Source organism: Elaeis guineensis, chromosome 5 (assembly GCF_000442705.2).
Source record: "Elaeis guineensis isolate ETL-2024a chromosome 5, EG11, whole genome shotgun sequence".
Classification (NCBI taxonomy): Eukaryota; Viridiplantae; Streptophyta; class Magnoliopsida; order Arecales; family Arecaceae; genus Elaeis; species Elaeis guineensis.
In genome coordinates, this window is record NC_025997.2 from 31,536,429 (window position 1) to 31,542,666 (window position 6,238).

Below are 6,238 nucleotides of genomic sequence, written 5' to 3' on the forward strand. Positions count from 1 at the left end.
AAAACTTATTAAAAAAGAATTGGTTATCAGTTTACCTAAATTAAATTTTGAAAAGGATAGAATTGTGATGCATATCAACTAGGTAAATAAATAAAAGTATCATTCAAATCTAAAAATATTGTTTCAACTTCTAGGCTGTAGAATTATTGCACACGGATTTATTTGACCCACTAGAACTACTAGTCTGAGTGAAAATGATATGGCTTTGTAATTATTGATGATTTTTCTTGTTTTACATGGTTTTCTTTTTGGCACATAAGGATGAATTTTTCATGTATTCTCAAAATTTTATCGAAAAGTTACTAATGAAAAAGATTTTTAATTCAACATATTCGAAGTGATCATGGAATCAAATTTGAAAATCAAGATTTTGAAAAGTTTTATGATGAAAAAGGTATTGACCATAACTTTTTAGCACCTAAGACACCCCAACAAAATGGATAGTAGAAAGAAAAAATAGGACCACTAAAAAATGGCCCGTACCAACCTATGTGAAAGCAACCTCCAAGGTACTTTTGGGTGGAAGCAATTAACACGATATGTTACATATTAAATCATGCTTTAATTAGACCAATACTAAAGAAAACACCTTGTGAGCTTTGAAAAAGAAGAAAACCAAATATTGCATATTTACACATTTTTGGTTGTTGATGTTTTGTTTTGAACAACAGTAAAGAAAGATTAGGAAAATTTGATGCAAAATCGATAAAGCTATTTTTCTTGATTATTCTTCTTTTAGCAAAGCTTTTAGAGTTTTTAACAAAAGAACTTTAGGAGTAAAGGAGTCAATATATGTGATTTTTGATGAGACTAATGATATTCCCTTAAGGAAGAATGAAGGTATTGATGATGCAAATCCTCTTATAGAAGAGATGAGGAGCTCATCCTAAAAGACTCAACAATTCAAAATGATGAAGAACATGAAAATAAATAGATGATGAAGGTGAAGAACAACAAGAATAACTTCAAGATACAAATGATCTACCCAAAGAATGAAGGTATGATCACAATCACCCCAAGGAACTAATCATTGGTGATCCTACACATGGAGTAAGAACTCGTTCTTCACCTAGAGATGCATATAATTATTTTATATTTATTTCTCATCTTGAACCTAAAACCATAGATGAAGCTGAAAAAGATTATAATTGGATAAATACAATGTAAGAAGAACTTAATCAATTTGAAAGAAATAATGTATGGACTTTAGTATCAAGACCTAAAAATTATCCAGTAATTGCACAAAATGAGTATATAGAAATAAATGGATGAACATGAAAATATAATTAGGAATAAAGCAAGATTGGTTACAAAGGGTTATAATCAAGAAGAGAGAATTGATTTTGATGAGACCTTTGCACCTGTTGCTAGATTAAAAGCAATTAGGCTTTTACTTGCATATGCATGCTTTATGAATTTTATATTATTCCAAATAGATGTCAAAAGTGCTTTTCTAAATGGTTATATTGCTGAAAAAATTTTTGTAGAACAACCTCCCAATTTTGAAAATCATACTTTTTCTAATTATATTTTTAAATTAAATAAAGCTCTATATGGTCTAAAGTAAGCACCTAGGGCTTGGTATGAAAGATTAAGTAAATTCTTGCTTAAGAATAGTTTTTCAAGAGAAAATATAGATACAACCATTTTCATTAAAAGAAATCACGATGATATCTTAGTTATACAAATATATGTTGATGATATTATTTTTGGATCTACTAATGAAACTCTTTGTCAAGATTTTGCAAGCTCATGCAGGGAGAGTTCGAGATGAGCGTGATGGGAGAACTTACATTCTTCCTCGAACTCCAAATCAAATAAACAAATAAAGGGATCTCCATCATCCAAAGCAAGTACACAAGAGAACTATTCAAAAGATTTGGAATGAAGAGCTCCAAAGCAATTGGTGCACCCATGAGCCCATCATGTAAGCTTGACAAGGATGAAGGAGGTAAAAATATAGACTCAAAACTTTATAGAGAGATGATTGATTCTTTATTATATTTAACTGCTAGTAGACCAGATATTATGTTTAGTATTTGTTTATGTGCTCACTTTCAATCAAATCCAAAAGAATCACACTTAAATGCAGTTAAAAAATTCTTAAATGTTTAAAAGGTACATAAACTTTAGGATTATGATATTCTAAGAACTCATCAATTGACTTAATAAGATATTCAGATGTTGATTTTACTGGATGTAAATTAGATAGAAAAAGTATTAGTAGAACTTGCCAATTTTTTGGAGTTAACTTAATCTCTTGGTTTAGCAAGAAGCAAAACTCGATAGTACTATCTATGATCGAGCCGAATACATTACAGCCAAAAGTTATTGTACTCAGATCTTGTAGATTAAGCAATGACTTGAGGACTTTAGCATCAAACTCAATAAAACTCCCATAAGATGTGATAACACTAGTGCTATTAATCTAACTAAAAATTCAATTCAGCACTCTAGATCAAAACATATTAAAATTAGACATCATTTCATAAGAGAACATGTCCAAAATAATAATATAATTCTTGATTATGTATGTACTGAAAAATAATTGGCTGACATCTTTACCAAGGCCTTAAGTGAAGATAGATTTTGTGAAATTAGGAGAGAACTAAGAATCCTTGATCCATCAGCTTAAGTATCTCTCTGATTTTATATTCTTAATGCTAAAAATTCATTGAACCAAATTTATTGAGCTCAATTCTCATCTCTCTTTTTTCTTAAGAGCTCAAAAGCTCAAAACTATCTTTCACATGATAATCTCTGGGTAAACACCCTTCTCTCAAAGTTTCAAATTTTTTAATTTTCATTTCTTTTGAATTTTTTCGTATCATAAGTCGACCCCCAGGGTCGACCCTAGGGTAAACTTATAATTTTTGACAAAATCCTTCGGGCGCTCTCTTTTTATGAAAAATTTTTCATTAAGCCAACTCTTACCCTTCTTCTTCTTTCTCCCACCGAACGAAAGCTCTCCATCTCTTCTCTCTCAAATCGAAGGTTTCTCTTAAAATCCCTCTTCCACCAATCTTCACCCTTCAAATCACCCATTAAGGAACCAACTTCTCTCTTCTTTCTTCCTCATTTGGGTGGTTTGAGCTTACCCTAGATTCAACCCCTCTTCTCCAAATCGTGATTTAACTCCCCAAAATCTTTGCTTTTTCTTCTAAAATCTTTCCTCTCTACCTCTCATTTAGTCTCCTAAGCTCCTTGCAAGTCTCTTTTATCCAAATGGCTCCCAAAATGAAGCTACTGCAAAGAAAAAAATCTGTTCGTGAGTTGGAAGAGAGTGTGCGCAGAAAAAGAATGGTAGCCAAGCCCTTTCCTGCTCCAATCCAGCTCCAGATCCTGCTTCAGTTTTTACACAATTCCCAATCAGTCCAAGCAAGGTACCTCTCTTGATGAAAAATAGAACCCAGGAAGAATATAGATTTCAAGTTTTTGAAAAAGAAAGGTTCTCTATTAGATCAAAGATTAAAAATTAGGATGGGAGTTTTACTGTTTTTGAAAGAAAATACTTATGTTGATTTGGTCAGAGAATTTTATTTGAACTTAAGTTACTTCAATGGAACAATAAAGTCTACAGTGAAAGGTGTTGATATTATTCTTGATCCATTGCATTTGGAACAAATCCTCACTTGCCTTGTGAAGGTATACTAATATGGAGCTCCCAATCAAAGAAGAAGAATTAATATTATCTTAGGGAAACTTTTACTGGAAGTTTAAATAGATTAGAAGCAAGATACTTTCAGTGGAAATGAGGCTTTTGCATCCATGGTGACCAAGCTCTTTGTCCCTAGGAGTGGTAGGCATGACCTTTATCTGGTAGGATATATGCATTATGTACCATGTGATCATCCAGACCCCCTTAACCTTCCTTTTGATGATTGAGACCATGAAGAGACTCTAAAAGTCTAAGGCTCACTTGCCTTTGGTATGGCACTCACCCTGTCTTTAGGAGGTTCGGAGTCAGTTTTGAGGGGGAGATAGTTGTCAGATTATCTCATTCTGACACCATCAACCGCACACACTGCACCGCATAGATTTTTCAAAGACTGATGCAGTTGGTCAAAGGGTGTTGAGGAGAGAGCAGAGGAGGAGGACTGTCTTTACTCCTCGTGATCACAAGCATCTCTTGATATTCAGTTCATGTCTGATCAGAGGCTGGTCCCTCAGAGTCAGTGAGGAGGCATGCTTCATTCCATAGTCAGGGAGCAGGGTACATCTTCAGAGTTCAAACTTGCAGATGATCAGATTGAGCTGATGTCCCACGTGTTGCCTCATTTTATCTCAGTAGTTTGCCACTCAGTCTTTGCTCAGAGGTCGACATCTCAGGATGACTCAGACAGACTTTGATCCCTCATATCTTACTATTTTTCAGATGCTCACAGCTCATCCGTACGACTTGAGGAGCTTGAGGGATGTGTTCTGAGACTGACGGGCAGAGTTCTAGATTTGCAGAGGTAAGTATTAGCCTTAGCCCATCCCAGCCACATGAGGACATCACAGAGGTCTCCAACCTTCTGCAGAGGCGGCTAGACTTCGGAGAGTTTTGGAGGGTGGATTTGACTTTTTGAGGAGAGAGATCAGGGCTCCAGTGAGCTGTCTCTACTCAGATTGGTGCCTGATGCAGTCCTGATGAGAGCTTTGAATTTGGACACCATCAGACTTTCTCTTCTAGCACAGTCCATATCTTCCCAGCTCCAGGACTTCTCGCCCCTCTACTCGTGCCGGTACTTCTACCCATGGCCGAGGCAGACGTGGTCGAGGTCGTGCCCGTGGATTTGATCCTACATCTCCTCATCATATCTCTGACTCTTCTATTTGATTCCTCAGCCATGATATTATTAGATCTAGCATAGTTAGTCTTTTATGTCTAGATCTATCTTATGGCCTTTGTATTTGTTGGCTGATTGACTCTTGGATAGTTGTTATCCATGACTTTTGTATTTTGAGTTGACTCATATGTATTGGGACACCTATGTATTCAGTCACATTTTGGATATATATATATTTATATGCTTTAAATTTCAATGAATGTTTATATTGGGATCAATTGAATTGTTTAATTATGAGATATGAAAAATAACTCATATTTGTGCTATGAAATATTATGAATAGCAATATCTTCTATATGACAAATTGATATGTCCTTTATGATTGCTATAATGAGGGGGAGTAGAAAATAAACAATCAAAGAGGGAGAGTAAAGAAATAAAATATGTATCAAAAAGAGGAGTAGAGAAATATGTCCTTTATGTTATCTTTTTTTTTCTCTTCAAAATTCTTAAGATCTTAATTGATGCTGTCAAAAAGGAGAGTAGAGAATCAAAAATCGAGATCGAGCAATAAGCAATAGAGAAATAGAATCGAGAGCAATAAGCAAAATTGTCAAAGCAAATGTGTCAAAGAACCAAAATTATCAGTAATTTTTAATTTAATCTTCAAAGCAAATGATCTTATAAGCAAATTTCAAATTGATCTTCAAACTACTCATGATGCATTTATTCAAATAACTGGCTATGATGTTTAAGTGATGCATCTTCATAAATTTAAAATTCATGTTCAATGCTTTATATATGTTATATTCTGCTTTTGCTCAAGTATTTTTCATCATAAAAAGGGGAGATTGTTGTCCTTGAATTGATTTTGATGATTACAAAGCATTTGAGGGGGTTACTAATGATTTTGGCTTGAAAAAAATTTATTATTTTCAAGGCAAAATCGTAATTTATCAAGTTTAACTCGAAAGCCTCAAGAGCAAGAACAAAAGATTTGTGATCTATTGGAGGCAATTTCAATATTTTTGGATGTATATTTTGAAAAAAAATTATGTTTATAAAATTGAGTCAACCCATGAGTCGACTCATGTCAAAAAGGGCTGAACGGCATGCTGATTTTTTCACACCCATTGATCGACCCATGAGTCGACCCTGTATGAGTCGATCCTATGAGTTGACCTCTGTTGTTGTATACTCAAAATTATAGAATAATCATTTTTTTTCTGTGCCACAGAAGTCGACCCCATAAGTCGACTCATGTGCATGAGTCGACCCTATAAGTGACCCTATGACGGAAAAACTCCACAACGCTAGTTTTCAGCTCATTTTGGCTGTATTTAATGATCTTCAACGGCTCTATTTCAGTCCAGATTGCTCTCCACCATCATTTGAAGTTATAAAAGGCACTTAAAGGAGGAATAAATAAGATCTTCAAGCATTCATTTCATCCTAAGTAAAGAGCC